Raw genomic sequence first — 23399 nt, forward strand, 5'->3', positions numbered from 1 at the left:
CTTTACACTATTACAACCTACTACATAAAACACATTTTGGAACTAAGATTATGGACAAGAGTTCTTCAGTTCACCATCTGGATTTCTGAGGATTCGTAAAACTCCTGAAATAGAAGCAGTTTTGTGTGTTCGAGACTATATACGGGTCCTTTTTAAGGAAACTGAGATAGCAGCAATTTAAGGGCTAAGAATCAGAAAACATATCATCTTTAAGAAATGGCCCAGGACTCTCTGCAGAAAGGGCTGCATTTAAGGATGCAGGCGCCTGCTCAGCCTCTAAGGTGGAAGACAGGAGATTGTTTTGGTTTGCTGAAGGTACTTGGAAGGGTCCAAGGAACCTTGGGACCGGTTTATCGGTCGGGCAGCCTCAGGTTTACCTGGCGCGACCCAGTAACTCCGTTCCTCTCAGGCTCAACACCTCGGCCTCTACGTCATGGGCATCTTCGTCCACATCTTCCTCATCCTCTCTGTCACCATGTTCATCGTCAAACGAGAAGCTCTGGTGGCCGAGGGGAGACAACAGTGACATGGTGGAATTACTGCAGCCCTGAGGCAGCGGCGACCAACAGATAGACGTCGCCCCCAGCCTCTGTCCCCGCGCACCCGTCATGAGGACGGAGAAGGAGGCCACGGAGGCCTCAGACTCAGAACTGCAGTCCGCAGAGAACAGGATGCCGGGAGGGGAAGAAGCAACACTCCACCGCCACACAGCCCGCATCTGGCCCACATCTGGCCCGCCAAGTTCAAACCCGCCAAGCTGCAGCTGGGACATGATCTCCCAGCAGGCCCCGCGCGTGCTGGGCCCGGCCAATCCGGGCCACCCGGGTGCCGCGTTGCCATGGTGACGCAAAGAGGACGCGAGGGCTGTGTCTGGGCCTGTAGAACTTGGCTTTCTCTCTGTCTGCCCTTCTTCCTGTGTCTGGAAGGTGCCTGTTGCTTGTGAACTTATTCAATTCTGTGTCTCTTCCAGCTGACACCTTCCGGGGGCCTGGGCTTTTTTTGAGGTGTTGTTGCAGACCATTTGGTATTTGAAATAACGTTATTACTAAATAAAGCAACTCCTCTTAAAGGGAAAGAGGCAGAATTAAGGACTAACATCCACCCCTCCACCACACCCCCCCCACCCCAACACACACATAAGGTCAGGATTATATGCACCAGTCTTGATTTCCTTGAACAGGTCATGCTTTTTTTGAGGCTGATTTAATTTAACTTTACAAGTGTATCCACGAAAGCAGGTTTAGGTGGCCTGGGGAAGTAGCTCAGTGGTAAAGTGCTTGCCTAGCATGCATGGGGTCCTGGGTTCCATCCCTGCTACCAAAAAATAATGCAGGTTTAGGACAATCTTTTAGTGTTTTGATACATCTTGTTTGCCTGGCGTCTTAAGGCATCTAGTCTGTCTACACCTGCGAATTGTTTTTACTTTTTTAAGCCTCTATTATGTGCTAAGCCTCTAACCTTTGCTAAGCACTGGGATAAAAACTGCTGTTACTCTAAATTCCTCATCTTTTTGTGGTGACAAATGTAATTAAAATATGCTGTTATGTGTATTTTATGAGGAAAGAATATTTTGTGGGAACTCGGAGATTGGAGATGGGGATAAAGGTAGCAAGAAAGATGACAGACATTATAAAGCTGGATGCTTTATTTATACTGGTGTAAATTTAGCTCTGTCTAGTTCATAATTTGTATAACTGGTAGAAGTATCATGTGAAAACAGACAATGACTAAAAATAGCACATAAAGTTGTTACTGATCAAAGAGTAATACACCATCCTTGATGAAGTTTAGATCTACAAAATTTGACACAGGACATTGATATATGATAAAAATATTAACAATCAAAGACAATTCTGGAAGCAGAAGCTATAATAAAATATGATATGCCAGCTAGAGGCACAGAGCATGGGAGACCCTGAGTTTGATTCCCCTACCACAAAAAAATAAATATGTATGCTTAAAACTTCTTAAATGGAATATTTTTAAATTTTAGTAACAACAGTGAAATGAAGAAAATCAGAGCAATCCAAGTGAGTAATAAATTGATCAAAGAATAAAATTTATTTAGTAGAGTTTTTTTCATTCTCTACCCCAATAATTCAATATTGGCATGTCTGGCTAAAACCTTTCATTAGAACATTTTGAGAATCAGTAATATCAAAAGACCCTAAACTGTTTTAGGACTTCATAAGGAAGAAAGCTTTAGGAGAAATTTCCCAACAGACATAACCTAATGCAAGCATAGTGGAAAACTCACAGGTTTTATCTATGAAAGAAAAAGAATTTTAATCAATGGTTTTTCTCTTAATAAATTTCCATAAATAAGCTGTTGACCTTTCTGATCCTAATTTATTCCTCTATAATATTAAGGAAATAATCTACATCACAGTCATATTATCTAATTAATCCTCAAAATTTCTAGTTCAGGATCTGACAGATTTAAGAGTAAATTGTATCACTTGAATGCCAAAGCTTTTGCACTGTAACTTTTTGGTATGGGAATCTAAGATGTCATATACTTCCCTTCCTCCTTTAGATGTTTTATTTTTTAAAAAATGCTTTATAAAAGAAAGCCCTTTCCTTCATGCTTCAGGGTCATCATTATGACAATTACATTATATGTTAACAATACTGGAGACCCAAAGACTATGGGGCAATTCCATGCTGTGTGTACACATATTTGAATGTAGTCAAGTCTTGGGGTCTCTTATACTGCCTTTACATTATTGGGGCCAAGAAGTCATAAAGAAGGGTATAAAAAGCATTAAAAGATTTTTTCCCATATGTTTTACTTACTAATGTCTTTTCTTACTACTCATTTATTTTCACTTTCATGATATATTTGAGATTTTTTTTACTGGTTCTGTAACCTGTAAGTGAAGAATGACTTTTCCTTACAAATTCCTGTATGACATTGTAACAAAAATCATGCCAATTTTAGTTAGTTTTAAAAATAATTATTCCTAGAAATTTACAGATGAAACAATATGTCTTGGATTGCTTCAAATAATCTAAGAGGCAGAAGGATTGAGGGGCTAGTGAATAAGGTAAAGATGAAACAAGGTTTATTGTGTGTTGTGGTTTTGGTGGTGGGCATGGGAAGGGGAGAGGGAGAGGGGTACCTAAACCATTCTTTTTATTGTGAAAATTTCAAACACATATAAATTTTAAAACAGGAAGAGGCATACACATTTACTAACACCTACAAAATATAGCCAAAATTAAGAGGAACTAAGTTTTGATTGGGATCTAATTTGCTGTGGTTCAGGCATTCACTTAAATTTTATTAAACCCTTTGTTTTCTCATTTGTCCAAAGAGAGCTTGGAGATTGTAATACTACATTTCTAGGCAACTGACTACAATTAATATCATGTAGATATTTTTAATCATTTGCTTTTAAATAAAGATTAAATTGGTGATATTCACTTATATTTCAAAATATGTTTTCCACAATATAGTTCAGATTTAAGACAGGATAAAAGTTTTAAGTTTAAGTGTTCTTAAATATTGACAGATAACTATCAAACAATATTTTCTAATGGTTACTTCCAACATTTTTTCTAATAATGTCTTTTCTATTTAAAACTTTTTAAATTTGTCTCCATAATAGATAGTAAATGCTTTAACATACTTAGTTACAAATTAAGGCAAAATATATTGCTTTCTAGAAACTTTAATAATTTGAAACATAGAGTACAATATTGTATTTCATCCAATATATAGCACAGTTTACCAAAGATTTTGTATATCTGCTATTCTATTTTTAAATGAATGAAGTTTTCAATAACTTGAATTTTGAGAAAACAAGTTTAATTAAGATTATTACCAAGTTATGATTTAATATTTATCAGATGTGTAAATATACAAACCGTGATAGCAAATTTTAAAACTTATAAATAGTTGGCCTTACAAAATTACAATACACTGTAAATAAATCCCTCCCACATTTTATACAAACTACATGATTTTGATATACAAAGATTCTGTTTTTACACTGACAATGTACAACCGAGATTATTTACAATGAAAAAAGTCTATAAACCACAATTTAACATTCTGCTACTGGCAGTCACTATAGGAGGTAGCTTTAATTAAACGAACTGAACAGAAGCCATGTTTCCCTACTTGTGTTGTAAAAATAATTTACATAAGATAAAAATTCTTTATATGCTCAGTATGTACAGTTTAATTATTAAACTGTAATCTAGCTTAATTTTTTTAGTATATCCAGTATAATAATATGGCAGTAGGTTTGCTATTTAGTACATTGTTCAAAAAACTTATTGGGCAATCATAACTTTAAGACTCTACAAAAAAAACATGGCAGAAGACCCTAGATGAGAATCAGGTAAAATTTTTAATTTTCAAAGACATAGGATTAAACCTTATCCTTTCTCCCCCACCCCCTTAATGATATGTCTGTCTAGTTTAACCAGAACTCAGCATATGAACTATTGAATAGGTTTTTTTGTAAGTCATGGTATGGGAAATTTTTATAGAAGCATACAAGTAATAACATAAGTTTAGGAGAATCCAGTTCACTAAGAAATAAATTATGTGCTTTGTGTCATATTTATTTTCAGCTTCCTCCAATTAAAAAATGACCCCAGTTTACTTTTTGTGTAATCCATACTGTAAATAGATGACATACCAACAAAACTGGAAAATATCAGTAGAACCAATGATATTAAGAAGCATTTATTAATGGGAACATTACATGGAGCCATCAAATCCCTTAGGTACTATTAAAATCTCATTAGTATGTAGTGTAGCCAAAACTACTTCAACTCACACATCAATTAGCCATTTATTTTGTACTAGTAATATAATTGCAAAACACTGAAAATCATGGTGAGCATAACAAAGCAATGTAAAATGACCCCAAACAAATGTACTGATATTTTTATTCTATCAGCTGTTAATATGGTTTTTAAAACATCTTCAGGTTTATATAGATTTATAAAGCAATTTAACAAAATCTATGATTCTCATGTAAAAGTGGAAATAGAAAACAATGATACCTATGTGTACTCTCACAGTTCTAGTTGGGAGACAATCAAGACAAGCCCTTTTTTGGCCCTGTAGTAAGTTGTCCTGAGATTAATGATCAAATATTAGGTAAAATTAGCAAGACTCTTTTGTCAGTTATATAAAGTCACATTTGAACTACCTTTTTAAAAATATTAACAGCTGTCCTTTATCTTGTGCTTAATTCAGAAATAGGTATAAATTTGCTCCTTATGAATCTGAAAAAACCTAAAAGTTATATTGCTATACCACACCTCAAATCCTTTTCAAGTTCTGTTTCAAATAGACCACACATTCCTTGGAAATTGCATTTTTCACCAATTAATAATTTAGGCACCTGTTCTTTGAAAAATATCAGGTTTGAAAAATAAACTTCCACCTTCCCCTTCTATGTGACACCAGGCAGTGATTACAGAAGTGCTTCCCAGATGAAAGAATAGAATATGGTTCACTCTATAAACGCTGTGAATTTGGTTGATGGGGGAAATAGTTACAAACACAGTAATTCGGTCTTTAACTCTTGGTAGATTGTAAGCGTCGCACACCAAAGGGAATCCTTGACTCTGATAGAAGCAGGCTCTACCATGCCTGCACTTGGTCAGAACTGTCTGAGACAAAGGAGTCTTCTTCATCTGCCTAATCAGAGTGGGCTGACTGTGCCACAATCAGACCAATATCCCTCTGGTCTTTGGCAAGAAGCCACTGCCAATGCAGGACAGCTGTGTGATTTTATTAAGTGTTTGCATGATACTGGCTTTGTCAAAAGAAAAGATTCGCAGCAGTCACATACAGTCAGGTTACCCTACAAGTGTGAGTACATGCCACAGTCATAGTAGAAATCCTGTTCCACACAACCACCTTGGCTACTGATGGAAACTGAAACTGATCCACTTTTCTTGGTAATGTGTCACTTCAGTAACTTCCAGTCTTCTTTAAATTTTTGATTGAAGAAAACATACAGGACCAGATTTAGGCAAGCAGGCAATGGGAAAAATATCAGAGTAACAGACTTCATTATTTCAGGACTGATAGAGATTGCAGTGATCAATGGTGCAAATGAGAAAAATGCAACAGGGCAAAAAAAAGATGCAGTTGGTGAAAATTAGCCAAGTAACATGCTTAATCATGCTAGATTGTGAGTTTTCTGAGAGGTCTTCTTTTTCCAAGTTGCAGTAAAGTTTAGTGTAGATGATGGCCATTAATAAAAATGCTAGTGAGTTTAACAGCACTAAAGTCATGGTAAATCCTAATGATGGCTTCTCTCCTGTGGGAAATGGCAAGCACAAAGGTGATGCAGAATATTCCCCTCTATGGAAAAGGAGGAAACAGCCTGCTACTGCAGCACCCAGAAAAGCAAAAAGGGCTACAATCCAGAACTGCTTGAGATGATTGCTTTCCCATTTTTCATGATATTTTTTGCAGATAAGCTTCTTTCAACAGCTGCTAAACATTAATAAAATATTGCACTTTCTGAGGAAAAACCTGCAAGGAACTCAGCTGCTTTGCAGCCATTGCCAGTGTCCCACCAAATGCCAAATTCAGCAAATCTGCCCCAGGATACGGCATCAAGAAAAGTTAAGATGCCAGTATAGATTCTCATGAATAAGTTAGACACAGAAATCAAGCCTATGAACAACTTGGAGGAAGGCAGTGATGTACAAGATGTGAATGTTGTTAAAATGACTAGCAGGTTGAAAAACAATGCAACCAAGAAAATGAGCCACATGGTGAGACATGTCATCCAGCTTCCCACAGGGCTTAATAGCACCTAACATGAAAAAGAAACAGAAACATGAAAGACATTTTAGAAAATACCATATTTCATTTAATATGCTTGATAGAATGACTATTGATGGTTGATTCTAGAATAAATGAGTTACCTAATTGAATAGAACCAAACTGAAAAAAAAATATTGCTTTTAAGATATTTCAGTCACAGACTAGGCTACTTTAAAAATTAAGCAGCTTAATATCTGGGTGTAGCTAGCACACACCTATAATCCCAGGGACTCAAGAGGTTGAAGCAGGAGGGGATGGCAATTTCAAGGCCAGCCTCATCAACTAAGCAAGATCCTGTCTCAAACTAAAAACATAAAAAGGCCTCAAGGGAGGGTACTCAGTAGTAAAGCTCCCCAGGGTTCACTCTCTAGTACTGAAACAAAACATAACCAGGATTAGTTTCTTTTATTATTTGGTAAGGGCATATAGAGATATTTCCAAGAAAATTTCTACTTTTTCTTTTTCTTTATTCTTTTTTTAAATATTTTTTTTTAGTTGTAGATGGACACAATATCTTTATTTTTTATGTGGTACTGAGGATTGAACCCAGTGCCTCACGCATGCCAGGCAAACACTCAACCACTGAGCTATAACCCCAGCCCTCTACTTTTTCTTATACCAAATATACAAAGCACAGAATTTAGCATATAAAAGGTACTTAAAATATTGAGGGTCTGTAATCAGATGGTTTATAACTTGCTATTCTTACCTTAAAAAAGCCACTTAAGCCTAATAAGTTGCATTTTCTGATATGTAGATAATAATGCCTACTTAATTCAGTTGATGGCTTAAGTAAATTTGCATACATAAGTACTTATGCAGGCTGCTGGGCACATAGTGGAACTTTAGTAAATATTAGCTTTTTTTTTCTTCCTTCCTTTTCCCTATGTATTTTATTTTTTAAAAAAATATTTGTATTAGTTGTTTATGAACATTTATTTGTTTGTTTGTTTGTTTATATGTGGTGCTGAGAATCTAACCCAGTGCCTCAAACATGGCAAAAGCTTTACCATTTACCACTGAGCCATAACCCCAGCTCTCTATATATTTTATAACTGATATGTATGTATATACACAGATTTGTAACATTTTAAACCCAATTTCTTATGGCATTTCACAGCAACCTGCTGAAGTTGGTTATGGTTGATAATCAATGTTAACTATTCATACAAAGCTTGGCACAAAACAAAACCCCTCTATAATAGTAAAACCCCTATATATATATAGGATCGCAAGAATGCACTTAGTAGCTGAATTGCTGGTTCTAATAACTGACTTTGACATGCTAGTAATCTCACAAATGAAAAATATTTCATTTATAATTAAGGAGTGAAAATGTTTGACTATAAAGAACAAGAAAACTATGATTGCCTAAAGGATGTTTTAACTTTCTGAACTGTCATGAAATTTGACATATACAGTGGAACTCCAGTTCTGCACCATTTATCTGATTTTCAATGAACACAATTTTTTTAATCAAATTTATTTTCACTCTGAACCCTCAGGAAGTGCTAAAATGGAAGTTCTTTCTCACATTTTATTTTCGAGGAGGGTAGTACAGGGACAAAACCCAGGGGTGTTCTACCACTAAAGTATATATCCAGCCTTCTTTATTTTTTATTTGGAGACAGGATCTCTTTAAATTGGTGAGGGTCTCATTAAGTTGCTGACACTGACCCTGCACTTGCAGTACTCCTGCCTCAGCCTCCAGAATGGATCCGATTATAGGTGTGTCCAGTACTGCAAAAGAATGCTGTTTCCTGCCAGGTGACGTGGCACACACCTATAATCCCAGAGGCTCTGGAGGCTGAGGCAGGAGGATCATGGGTTTAAAGCGAGCCTCAGCAACTTAGCAAGGCCTTAAGCAACTCAGTGGGACCCTGCCTCTATAAATAATATATAAAAAGGGCTGAGACTGTGGCTCAATGGTTAAGCACCCGTGGGTTCAATCCCCAGTACCACCGTCTCCTCCAAAAAGTATGATGTTTACTTCTCACTGATCATCAGTTCTGTGTACAATCTCCAACACCTGAATCCTTCATGGGGAAGAGAGTCAACTGCACTCCTAACTGTCAAAAATTAATATCTGCACAATAAAATAAATTACATAAATGATTCTTGCTAGTTGCACTTACTCATCTGTTAAAATTAAGTTTGTTCTCATTCTCCACACAAGGAAATGGGTTAAATATTCAAAGCATACATACATAGGCCCTTAAGAAGCTCACAATTCAGCATCAGTTATTAGTAAATTCACAGCACTGATGATTCTAAGTTATAAAATTAATTGCCAACCCAGGCATGGTGGCACACACCTGCAATCCCAGTGGCTCAGGAAGCTGAGACCAGAGGATCGTGAATTCAAAGCCAGCCTCAGCAACACTGAGGAGATAAGCAACTCAGTGAGACCCTGTCTCTAAATAAAATATAAAATAGGGCTGGGGATGTGGCTCAGTGGCCGAGTGCCCCTGAGTTGAATCCCTGTTACCCCGTCACCCTCCCTACCCCCAAAATTAATGGCCAGTTCATCCTGTGACATCATACTAATAGGAATCTCTTTGGTAGCACCTGATTTAACAAAAAATATTTAAAACCTTGCCTTTATAGTAAAAGTATAAATCCAAGTTCTCTGGTAGGCAGACAGAATATGACATTACAATCAAGTAAATATTGGCATCATTTAATAACTTTCCTAAAACTACAACTTCAATGAAGTAAATCAGAAAGAGTAGACAAGATTGCATTTAAAAAACAATTATAGGTTCATGCTTATAATCCCAGGGGCACAAGAGGCTAAGGCAGGATGATCACAAGTTCAAAACTAGCTTCAGCAACTTAGTGAGGCCCAAAGCAACTTAATAAGACGCTGCCTCAAAATGAAAAAGTAAAACAGGTTGGTGATGTGGCTCAGTGGTTAAGCAATCCTGGATTCAATCAATACCAAAAAATAAAATGAAATAAAATAATAATAATAATAATAATAATAAAGAAGAAGAAGAAGAAGAAGAAGAAGAAGAAGAAGAAGAAGAAGAAGAAGAAGAAGAAGAAGAAGAAGAAGAAGAAGACTGGGGACAAAACTCATTAATAAAGCAGAAGCTTTGCATTCTGGAGGCCCTGGGTTCAATCCCTGGCACTACAATAAATAAAGAATAATATAAAAGAGCAAGAGCTGTTAATATGCAGATTCTGATTCAGTGGTATGAGCCTGAAATTCTGCAAGAAATGCTGGTACACTGACCACACTATGAATCAGAAGGCCTTACAGGATCATCTAGTCCCACCCTTATAAAATAGAAATAACATCCATCGCCAGGAAGATTAGATATATTTGCCCAATGTTTACTTAAAGTAAAATATTACAGCCAAATGGGTTGAGCATTACCTGTTGGGGGTGTACAATGGATAATTATTTGACTACGCTCTTCATTTTCAGCAGTGCTGGTGACATTTGCTGCATCAGTGGTACCCGAATATACAACAAAGTATGTTGAATTAAAAGTGGGCAGTTCAAAAGAACCAAATGTTCCCACAATTTTCTCTCCCCTGCATGATGTTAAAGTTCAGTGTATACAAATGTGGCTTGATAATACATTAAAAATGCCAGTAACAGAGGAAAGGCCATTTTTCTCACAGACTTCATATTGACCCTTCATTTTGATTAATGTCTTAGGGAGTGTTCTGTTTCTAAAGGTTCATGTACTTGCCTTTCTCCTTTGTCACACTATGGTCTTGAAGCCTGTTATCTTCTATGTTTAAATTTGCATAAGATTCATAGCCCCAAAATGCACAGCACTGAGAAGCATATGGTACTGATAAAGACCTGGAGAAAAAATTGTAAAATACACCCTGAGTAGCAACTTCATAGACATAATTTTGTTTTGTAAAAAGCATTTTAATCTTTGAAAACCCCAACCTGTGAGTCAGAAAAGTCTAAGTATCATATACTTTAGTCTTGACCATTTATCCTCTAGGAACCTTATCTATGTTAAACACTCTGGTAAAGCTCATAAAAAATGATCATAAAGATACACCACAAAGTTTCTCCCTTTCTATGAGGTGTCTCTTAAGAAAGGTGGATGCAAATCAAGTATATATAAAGTTTCATAATAATACTGTAATTTAAAGTAAAACTGTTGCCAGGTGCAATGGCACAGGCCTATAATCCAAACTGTCATATATAAAACAGTTTTTTTGGTCAATGTTTTCTCCAGCCCTACCAATGGTTCTATGGGGTGCCTGACATCCTCTTGTGCAATACCCTTTCTACTTAAAGCAGCTAGTATTTCTACCCAAAAACACTGGCCTCTCATAAGCCAAAGCCCATTAGAGCCCAGGATATTTTGGGGAAACTTGCTAGAGACAGTGGTACAAGAAACTTTATCTGCTTTAAGAGAGAGCCCCGGGAAGATGAGGTGGCACATGCCTGAATTCCCAGCTACTTGGAAGACAAGGCTAGGATGATGGCAAGTTTAAAGTTAGCCTATACAACTTAGTGAGACCATATCTCAATATAAATGCTTTTCAAAAGGGCTGGAGATGTAGCTTAGTGGTAGAGTGCACATGCAAGACCCTTGTTCAATCCCCATACTGCAAAATGAATATATATATATATATATATATATATATATATATATATATATATAGAGAGAGAGAGAGAGAGAGAGAGAGAGAGAGAGAATCTGCAGGAAGCCTGTACATCCCCTTTCCTTAGCTAATTCATGTGGTTAAACCAACTCCAGTTGGCTTCTCTGATTCTTCAGCCCAAACATTCACACTGGATCAGGCAGGAAGGCAGCAATTTATGGGGGATAAACATGCGTCCTCCCTGCCATCTGGAGCCACCCCAATTCCTGTGAAACCTCCTAAAGTAGCCCTCTCCCCATCAGTCCTACTCAGGTAAATGCTGTCTGGTTCTAAGCACTCAATTTAACAAAGAACCTCCTTCCTTGGCTTCTCACATCCTTTGATTATCTCTTTGATGGGTATAAATTGTCTTTTACTTGCCCAGCTCACACATCTGGTAAATGGCAGAGCTTAAGGTTTGGACATTCAGGCTTTTAACCACCAAGTTTAATGCCATATACCATCTAGCCTCATTAAATTAAAAAAAGCAAAACAAAAACAACAACAACAACAAAATAGGGCCCTGAGCCAAACCAAAAAAAAAAAAAAAAAATTCAAATACCACTCCATATTTTACACTTGGCCTTGAACACACCTTGTAAGTATTGCTGAGAAATAAAGTTGATGGTGCCAATTTTGTAGTCTGGTAGTGATTTGCACTGCTCACCAATGACTTCTGGCTTTTCATCTTCTGGGAACGTGCAGGATTGCACTTCCAGATCACATGACTAGTCCTGACCAAAGAGTGTGCATGGAAGGAGTTTGTGCCATGTCTGGGTGGAGCATTTAATGCTAGTGAGAGACAAGCCTAAAATATGTCTCTCTGATAGGACAAACAATAATGCCCTTTAAGGTGTTTTCTCCATTGAGCAGAGCCCTCAACCAAACTATCATGGTTGCAAAATGTGAGCAAAACACAGATCTTTTTGATTTTAAGCCATTGATATTTGGGGGTTAATAACTATCATAGCTTGTTCTAGTCTATCCTGACTGATTTAGCTAGCCTCCTATATCCATAGTTCAACCAGTTGAGGATCAAAAACTTTCTTTAAAAAAATGCTTTGATGGCTGGGGCTATAGCTCAGTGGCAGAGTGCTTGCCTAGCATGTGTGAGGCACAGGATTGGATCCTTTCATTGCATAAAAATAAACAAATAAAATAAAGGCATGCTCTTCATTGACAACTACAAAAATGAAAGTAAAAATATTTTTTAAAAACTGAATTTATGGGATAGGGTGGTGGCTCAGTGGTAGAGCACTTGCCTAGCATATGTGATGCACTGGGTATGATCCTCAGTCCCACATTTAAAAAAACAGATAAAACAAACAAATAAAATAAAGGTATTGTGTCCATATGTAACTAAAAATATTTTAAAAACTGCATTTTTACTGAACATGTATAGACATTTCTTCTTGTCATTATTTCCCAAACAATACATTATAACAACTATTTTCATAGAATTTACATTGTACTATGTTTATAAGTAATTTAGAGGTGATTCAAAATGTACCAAAATATTTATAGGTTATACAAATATTACGCCACTTTGTATAAAGTGTTGAACATCCATGGATTTGGGAGTCCAGGAGAGGTTCTGAAACCAGACTCTCAAGGATACTGAGGGACAACTGTACATACAGTATGATTGTTTACTCATTGATTCAAACATTTTTCTGCCCAGCTGGTCAAGAGTAAAAGCTTAAGCCAAAGTCCTGAAGGTCCTAGTTTAATACATCTGGGATGGGGAACAGACCTGTGCAGCTTTCTGGTACTCCCAAGTGATTCTAATGGTCTAGCAAGGCTGAGATTCCTGCATGGCTACATCTTGTGATGGTAGATTAAAATATGGTGTCTACACTTGAGGGCTACCTAGACTGAGAGGACAAGCCCAGAGCCAGAAAAATCACACTACTAAGAGGGTAAATTACCGGAAATATGCAAAAGTAAGTAAGAATATAGAAGCAATTGATGAATAATAAAGCTTTACATGTAATAGAAAGTAGATATGCTTCTTGGAAAATCCATTCATCACATGTAGTAGATATTAGATATTCTTCTTGACAAATCCATTCATCAACTCTGTGAATCCAGAGCAGGTACCCAAGCTGTCAGTTTAACATGTAGATTATTATCCATCACTATGCTTCCAGTTATGTAAAACAAAGCTTAGAAAACCTCTAAAGATGTGGTGCAGGGTCAAAATAGTTAGTACATGGCTCAATTGGACTCCAGATCCAGGCTTTTATCTATCTAGGGCCCAATGCCTTGGCTGATTCATTTAAGGCCCCTGCTTCTCTTCCAGTTTTCTCTCTGCCATGCTACTTACTGCACAGTGCTTTGGCTCCTGCTGCCATGTCTGTCTGGCGTGCCCTACTTCAATTCTCACCACCTTGTTTCTGAACCTCAGCCAGGTCATTGAATACGGGGTTGGGTGGCCCAATCCCTGGTGCTATGACTGCCCCCATCAGCACATTCCTTTACTGGCTCACTGAGCACCTCTATCATTAGATTGCAGTTGGGTCTCACTTTCTTTTCTCTGAGTCATGTAAGTAGCATTGGGGACACTGTGCTAAAGCACCAGCGATGGCCACATGAATGCTTACCTTGGCTAAATCAAATCGCTGCAACCCACAAGACTGATCCTTCCAACAAGAACACACAGTAAAATATTTATGAAAGGCCTTTGTTTTCTTGTAGTTTTGCAACCACTGTACAATTCTCCACCTTTGTGAATCTCAGTTGTCAGATGTAAAATGGACTAATGGGAGTACCTGCCTCACGGTTGTAAGAATTTATTAAGATGAAAACTTAAGTGTCTTGCCTGTTCATAAGGGAGACATGAACTAAATTCCAACCACATTGGTTGTTATGAGCATCTTCTTATTAAACCACTGGTATTATCCCTACTCAGCATGCCCCTAAAGACATTGTCATTAATATTATCACTCATACATCCCACCAAGTCTAAGTGGCTGTGCTAAACATTCCTTCCTAGAATGTATAGTATTCTCAGAATCCTCAAAAATGAGTTCTTCACATTCTTGTGATGGTTCAGTGTCCCAATCATGAATTATCTCCCTGGTACCTCCAGGAAGCTGCCCAGTGCATTCTCAGGAAGTGTGTGGCTGCTAAACAGTTCCATTCAGGCTCTTTGGATATGGCTAAGAAAACATAGGTTCTCCTTAGGCTCCCACTTTCACTGACCTTCTCCCCACTATGGGTGTTTCCAATTCATTTATGGTCAGCCCAGGCCACTGTGGAGGTGACCCCTACCTCTCCCTGCAGGAGGGTCAGGGTGGCAGTCAAACAGTCCTGTGGACTTCTGGAATCATTGATAACTCTAAAAGGAATAATACTTGCACCAAGCTTATTTTCATTCTTACTAGAAGGAACTCAAAGAATGGGGATTTCAGTTGGGAATAATAATACTCCATCGGCCCTCAGAGTGATCTAATCTTGTTTCCCTTCCTTCCTCATTTTTCAGATATCTGAAGCACAGTAGGCCAAATTGGGGTTTTGGTGAGGCATTCCAGTTGAGGTTGCCTGTTGAACAAGTCTGGGCTATTATAAAAGGACAGGAAAAGAGTTAATTTTCCCACACCCCAAATGTCATCAGAACAGGCAACCTATGAGGGAAACCAAAGCTCAAGCCACAAAATAAAGAAAAATGTAAATTTGGCTTTCTGATTAAAAATATTCTGAAGACCCAATTTGATTGAGTGGTGTTTGCTGAGATCCGATCCTCAGCACCACATACCAACATGATGTTGTGTCCGCCGAGAACTAAAAATAAATATTAAAAATTCTCTCTCTCTCTCTCTCTCTCTCTCTCTCTCTCTCAAAAAAAAAAAAAAAAAAAAAAGAAGAGACCAGAAATCAATGAAGAGATAAAGAGGTGGCCCAAGAGGCAGGTTGTCTCCAGGCAGGCCAGTGGCCAAAATGAGAGGACCTCAGAGTGGAAATTTTCCCCAGAGGGCTGGAGCAAGAAATAACTTTTTTTTTCAGAACTATGTTCACAAACAACTGCTTAAATAAATTTTCAATCCCATATCATCTGTCTCATTTGGCTGGAACAACAAGCTTACATTCCACAGCCTGGGCTTACCCTTCTGCACTCCACTGCCAATAAAGCATAAAGAGTGTGATTAGTTCTTTTTGCATGAAGAAGGACCATTAAATCAGTTGGCTTCTCTTTTATGTAGCTTCTTACAACAATATCTACCAACCTATCTTGTGTTCTTGTGTCATGCACAATCGAGGAACATTTTTTCACAATTTAGGAATACGTAAGCACCAGCCTTTTAATTAAAAAAAAGAAAAGGAAAAACAAATTCCACAGTTACAAGTAAGGAAAGAGGACATTTGGTGGGTGCAGTAGTGCAGGCCTGTGATTCCAATTACTCAGGAAGCTGAGGCAGCAGGATGGAAAGTCTGTGACCAGTTTCAGCAACTTACTGAGACCCTGTTGCAAAATGAAATAAAAAGGGTTGGGGTTGTAGCCCAGTGGTAGAGTACCCCTGAGTTCAATCCTCAGTACAAAAAAAGAAAAAGGAAAAGAAAAAAGATGGCGTTAGGATGAACACTGTGGTGATGAATTGAAATTAGTAGTAAAAATATGAACTAAAGATTTTTGAAGAAAGGAAAAAGAAAACAAAGAAAAAGAGATGTATGTGTATGGATGCATTTATAGGTTTAACATAGTTCCAAATTCTGAACACTAAGAGGACTTAGAACTTTTTTTTTCCATAGCAATGAGCAGGACAGATCTCCACCCAGATCTGGCTTCTAAATACCATTCTCCAATAATAGAGACCAGGGCTCTTTAAGAAATGCTTGATCCCAGAACTGGAGCAGGGAAAATGTAAAATAATCCTGGAAATCCTTGTGGTGGCAGAAAATAGAGAGATGCTTAATAAGGAATAGGGGATTGATTTTTTTAAAATGGTACATTATAATTACATATACCAGGAGGATTTATTGTGACATATTTGGAATGCATGCAGCATAACTTGGTCAATTTGACAGGGACTTATTGAAAGGATTCAGGAAACAATCTGAAAGAGTTCCCAACAGCCAAGTTAGAACAGTTTGAGCAAATACATAATGGTAGTATTTGATTATAAATTATAGAATTAAACATATAACCATAGCCCATATGAATAGTAAAAAATAGGAAATGAAAGAATAGAGAAAGAGCAAGTTGTTTCCTTAAAGAAAATTACAGTTCATAAATAAAGAAATGATGAGAAAAATAAAAACAAAATAACTTTTAGGAGACCATAATAATAATTGTTATTGGTAAGATCTGTGAATAAATGCCAAAATTTAAGTGAGCAAAAGCAAAGTTATTTTTTTCCCTCTAGTACTGGGAATTTAACCCAGGGCCTCACCCATGACAGGCCAGTTTTCTAGCACTGAGCCACATCCTCTAAGTGAGTAAAAATTGAGGGAGAAATAATATATTCTCAAGGTATCTCCCAAAATATATTTATTAATTACAAAGAAAGAAATAGTAAGCTCATAGTAAGAAATACAAAAAGCATCACATTAATCAAATAATTGAAATTAATATCACTCCTAACCAGTCATGCTGATGTGTCCCTCTTCCCACCAAATAATTCCATAATGACCTTTCACCTCTGTGACATCTCCCTATAAAACCCATAACTCTGCCCAGTCATAAGTAAACACCAAACCCAAAAGGAGAGACTTTGTGCAAAACATATGACCAGCAACTTTCTAAAGGGTCATGGTCATAAAAGACTAGGAGAGACCGAGGCATTGCCACCAATTTGAAGAGAGTAAGGAGTCATCATGAATAAATGCAACCCAAGCTCCCAGACAGAAACAGGACCTTAAAGGAAAATTGGTGAAATGCTGTTAAGAACTTCACCTGCTTATTTCTACACCTTTTTCCTTGCTGTTACAAATGTGTACAATTATCTGTGAATATATATATATATATATATATATATATATATATATATATATACACACACACACACACACACACACACACTTATTCATGCCTAAAAGAAAGTTATCTAACAAATGCATTTTTTTTCTCTAAGGGATATCACAGGAACGTAGGAATCAATCAGCATTTCCTTATGCATGGGGCCATTTTAAATAGCAAAATCATAAAAGGAAGCCCAAAAGGGTTAAATGATTCGACACTAAGTAGAGTAAGAAAAGTACACATGTTTACAGTATGATAGCTGAACTGAGAAGAAAGAGAGTGGATTTATTTCAGCTATCATACTGTAAACATGGAAACATGAGCTTCAGATGACAAATTTGTTGCTGCCCTATGCATATCTGTAAATGATTGCAAAAATGAAAAATTGTTGGTTCTGGATTTACAAATAAATTGTAGTGACTAATAAAGTACACAAATGTGCAACCTACTAATAACAAGAATCGAACATAGTGCCTCACATGTGCCAGAAAAGTGCACCTCTGCTGACCACGCCCCAGCTCCTTTTTCCCTCTTTTGAGATGTTGGGGATTGAACCTCCCAAGTTAGGCAAGTGCTCTAGCACTGACTACATAATATAATGCAATATAAAGCCCTTTTTCCATTTTATTACCTCTAAATGTATCAAACTTGAAATAAAATAACTTTCTATCCTAGCTATGATAATAGTATGGTTGGTGGGATGAATATATTTAAAAATACTAATTTTTTTCACGTTATTTTTTTTTCTAGGAAACAATTTTTCCATCCCAAATTACTAATGAGCATGAGACACTGATAACGGTGAAGAAACATTTTGCTACTTCTAGCTCATGCATAAGATACCTAAGGGGCCTGTTCCCAGAGAGTTCTTATGGAGAAAGCCATTTGGATGGTAAAATTTAATTAAAATAGTTGCTTTGGTTGTTATAGCCATTTTCTCAATTTAGCAGGAGTAAATTCATTTCTCACAATGTACTAATTGCAACTCATGAGTCTACAAGACTAAGTTGCTAATCCATTTTCCATTTTAATTTCACTATTTTAGTGGTTTTTCTTAAAAGAAACATTAATTTCTGACAAGTCACAAATGAAAAAAATAAATCTGTATGGACAAGTGTAGTAGTATTTCTAAGCTATACCTGTAAAATAATAGCCAGAACAAAATCTGAATGCTAAAGATTCACTTTAGTCTTCACTTTATTTGAATTTGTTCTTTGAGAAAGTTCAAAGGAATCAGGTGAAAAACTCTCTTCCCTATTAACATATATAACTATGCTGGGGGAAAAGGGCAAATCTATTTGTTGATTATTAAGGATATTTAGACAAATTACTATTCTTACTAGTTCTGTCTTTTTCTCAATTGCCAATTTCACTCCTTTTGTTTCTTGTGCCCTTAAACATATCACCTGATTGCCTTGTATCATAAGCTATTTCTGGCTCCTTTCTTTCCTTCATATTAAAAAAAATGTACCTGGGATTCTTCAGTTTTTCAAAATATTAGTGTCTTTTTTTTAAAAGCTGGAATTTGAATCTTTTTTGGTTTGTTATTAAAATGGGAACTGTCATTTGGAAAATTAATAGAGCCACAAGTTTCCTTGTTAAGAGGTTATTTTTTAAATCTAAATTTAACTCTCTCACATTCATATTTTATGGCATAACTTAGCCTCATCCCAATTGAATTTTTAAGTAGTATTCAATTCTCTATGGAAGCATCAGTGAAATGCAGATGTACTGTAAAAATATCAGCATGATATTGTGATCATGATAACTTGTATTATATGATATTTTTTTAAAAAATATGGTATATAAATCTGTAGTAGTGAATGTTTATATATAGCATCTCATTACTGTTTCTCCTCGTATTTATAATATGGAATTGTGAAGGACATATTTTAGGTAATTAAGCACTTACTATATGTCAGTCACTATCCTAGACATGGGGGTAAAACCATTCCTTTGACAGTTATAGTAGAAATTTTGTCTCCTTCTCACCATTTGTACTTAAAGTAACCCACATTATTAAAATGCTCAATTCTCCTATGTCATTTTCTTTCTAATAATTTTTAAATGTTATGCCAACCTGGAATGATTTTCATATCCTTCAATTGAAGAAGAGATGATGTCTATTTTAGGGTAGGAAAACAATATGAAAAGGTAATTGACTCATACAAAATTATAACAAATCAGTGATTGACTTTTGACTGATCTTAATCAAGACACTTTTAATATGATATTTATTTTCTTCCCTAAACACTTGCTTTATTACCAAACATTATTTCCATCTGAAACCCAAGTATTTAGGGAAGAAAAGAATCTTGAGAATAATCCATGCAAATATTTTTCATTTTTTATTAAGTGAGATGGAGAGAAATGAGATTGAGGTGTATGTTTTAAATTAGTAAATAGAGTTAATCTCAATACTATGATTACTTAAAATTGAAAAGAAGAAGTAACAAATTAATTTTGCAATCTAGTTTTTCTGTGTTGAAAACATGAAAGACTGCTAAACTGTCATCAAATTGGGACTAATATAATTATCAAAATAGGATTTATTTTTAAAATGATATTTGGAGATTCAAAATGTTTTATAGGCCATAAAATTAAATAAGTTATTTAACTAAAATAATGGAAAAATCCTAGCATGGAAATTCTCAGTACTGTACTCAGAAGATGAAAATAGACTGTTTCCATTTTTATAGATCTCAGTTTAAAAATTTTTTGAGAAGACAAAAATGTCCTGGGTCACTGCACATTATCAAATGGTAACTGAAATTTCAAAAATTGAACAAATTTTTATAATAGCTGAAATTGCCCATTAGATTTGATTTAGTATTATCATTTCCTTAAAACCATTTCTTTCTTTAAATTTTTTTTTTCTAGAAATTTGTTGTATTCTTCAATAATACTTTAAGATTATTTTAAAATACTGATTTGTTTTCAAAAGAAAATAAACTTGTATTAAGAAAAACATCAAGATTTGTTTGTTATCATTTGTACCTCAGTGTAATAAACATTATGAGAGAAAAAAAAAGTTGTTCCACTGCCTTAGAATTGCTTAAAGTTCTAAAAGCATTTAAAAGATGTTGGGAGATTTAAAAATAATTAAATAGGAAAGGTATAATGGTTATCAATTCAAAATATTTAAAAGCAGGGAAAGGGTAAACTACTTCTGTACTTGGCAATATTTTTGACTCTTTTTTTTTTTCATGTGGTCCAAATTGCCACAGTAGAAGATGAACACTACTTATATGCAGGGCTAATGATCAATGGTTACATACTGGCCCAGCTCTACCTGCTGAGAAAATGTTGGTTGTACTCTGTATTTTATGATAAATCTCTGCTTTTCCTAGGCCCCATGTGAACCTTCACCAACTTCCTTCCTGTTGCCCCACCATTTTTTTTCTGTCTAGACTTTTCTCAAATCCAGCAACTAAGGATTAACATCTGTAGTCCAAAAGTTGTGTCTACAAGTCCAGCTCTAGACTAAGTCAGCATCCCTTCTGATTGGTCAATTCTTGTGTCATATTGGACTTCAAATATTGATTTTTTTTCATATCAGTTTTATATTTTTATTTAAAAATATGGATATATATATATATATATATCGATTTTTTGACTATCACCCGTATAACAAGTATAAGTAATTATAAGACTCAGAAAATTATGCATGGTGGGACTGGGGTTGTGGCTTGGTGGTAGAGTGCTTGCCTAACATGTGAGGCACTGGGCTCAATCCTCAGCACCACATAAAAATAAATAAATAAAAATATTGTGTCAATCTACAATTAAAAATTTTAAAAAAAGAAAAGAAAAAAGAAAATGATGAGTGCCAAGTTGGGTGTGATGGTACATGCCTGTAATCCCAGCTACTTGGGAGACTGAGATAGGAAGATCACAAGTTGGAAGGCCAGCCTGAACAACTTATTAAGATCCTGTCCCAAAATTAAAAAAGGGCTTGTAATGTAGCTCAGTTGCAGAGCATCCCTAAGTTCAGTCCAATATTGAAAAGAAAAAAAAGTGATAGATGTCAAAGGAGAGCTACTAATCAGCTGCAGTATGAGGAATTGAAAAGGAAATGTTGTACTCCATAAGGACATAAGGGGAAATTTTGAAAGACTTTTGAACTTTTGAGACCCTGAGTTTTTGGACAGGTTTAAAAAAGGAGGTCATCACTGGCATACTAAAGAGCATTCTCCTTCATCTATTCATTTAGCAACATCTTCTGGGTGTTCATCATTAAAGGGCCATACAATATATTTAAGAACTAGAATTTCAGAATCAAACAGTCTTAAGTGAATCCCAGTTTTATCACTTAATACCTGTGTGACTTTGGTCTAGTAACCTGCCTCTTAGTACTACATATATAATGGGAATAATAATAGAACCTACTTTTTAGGGTTATCTAAGAACTAAGAATTCAGTGAGTTAATAATTGAAAACAATAGTTCTCAAACTTTAGTTCATATCTGAATCATCTGGAGGGCTTGTTAAAACACAGATTGCCAAGCCCCATCCCCAAATTTCTGATGTGAGAATTTGTATTTTAGACAAATTTGAGGTGATGCTCTCACTGCTGCTCTAGGAACATACTTTGAGGAACACTGATCTGAAATATTTAGAACAATGCCTGGCACATAATATACTCTATGTAGATGTTGACCATTTATGCCTTCACTCTTTATCCTTGACTGTTTAATCTGTACCAGACATTGTGCCTAGACACTGGATACAAATGAGATGATATACAAATGAGATGAAGATGTGATTCCTCCTCTCCAGGGGGGGTCACAGTGTACTAGTGAGTTACTCCTTAAGTAAGATAAATCTAACATTCTATGTACTAAAATAACACGTAATGTACAAAAATATCTTAACTAGTTTGATGCATTTGTTATACTAAATGGTTATGTGTATAACTGATGCAAATTGTTTCAGAAATTGACTTAAGCTCTTAGATAAATAGTATTCACATTATTTTTCAGTTGTTGATATTTTATAACTTCTCTCAGGTGATTTTTGTGCTTGTAGGAAAAAAGATTTTTAAAGTAGTTTAAGTAAAGTCAAGTTGGATTACCTAGAGATTCCTAGAATATGTGCTAGTAGATGATTATTTACAATTATGAAATATTGGGTGCTTTTTACATTGTTTTCCTTGTGCTGTATGTATACTGTGCTTGAATTATTCATGTAATTATGTAAATTTTTATATAATTATTATAAAAAATATTATATATTTATCTCTTTACTCCCATTCTCAGTTCCCAACCATTGCAAATCCCTGTCCCCATTACATTCTTTCAGAAACCTGAATCTGATTATGTAATTCTTTTACCTAAACAATATCCAGGGCTTTTAAAATAAAGCTCAGAGTCCTTCACATGACCTGCAAGACCTGTATTATACCTATCTGCCTTCCCAAAGCATTGCTCTAATTTCCATTTTCAAGCAACACAAAGATTCTAATACATGCCAATCAATTATATGCAGTAACCAAAATAACCACAGGGTGTCACTAAAGTTTTAGTTATTTGCACTCCTAAAATTTTCCGATTTGAATTCTAGGCTTAACAAAAAAAAAAAAAAAAAAAAAAAAAAAAAAAAGCTTGATTATTTCTATCTATGTCTATATATTCTATTCTATAAATCAGAGAGAATCTCTTAATAGTAGTGTGTATATATAGAGAGGCAAGAGTTTTATAGACATCAGCCTTAGATTTTTATTCTAGGAGATAAGTTTCAAAAGAGATCCTTTTTTTTAAAAAGATACTTGGGGTGTCTTTAATTTTTAGAAACAAGGAATTATTTCATATTTCTTGATGCATTTATGCATTTATTGCCTCCAAAATTCAAGTGTAACTTCTTGAGAGTAGGATTGTTACCATTTTTTTTTTTGTATCCCTTTTCTTTCCAGCAGTCGTGGGTATGTAATAGGTACTATTTGAATGAATGAATAATTAGTACTCCTTTATCTGAATTTTGAATAATTTTTTTCTACCTAAATATTTGTAA

General features: G+C 35.6%; 1 pseudogene; it reads right to left on the bottom strand.

The window, feature by feature from the left end:
• Positions 1-743: 743 nt before the first annotated feature.
• Positions 744-11888, bottom strand: LOC144251557 (leucine-rich repeat-containing G-protein coupled receptor 4-like; annotated as a pseudogene).
• Positions 11889-23399: the final 11511 nt, after the last annotated feature.

The sequence above is a fragment of the Urocitellus parryii genome, unplaced genomic scaffold (assembly GCF_045843805.1).
Source record: "Urocitellus parryii isolate mUroPar1 unplaced genomic scaffold, mUroPar1.hap1 Scaffold_107, whole genome shotgun sequence".
Lineage (NCBI taxonomy): Eukaryota > Metazoa > Chordata > Mammalia > Rodentia > Sciuridae > Urocitellus > Urocitellus parryii.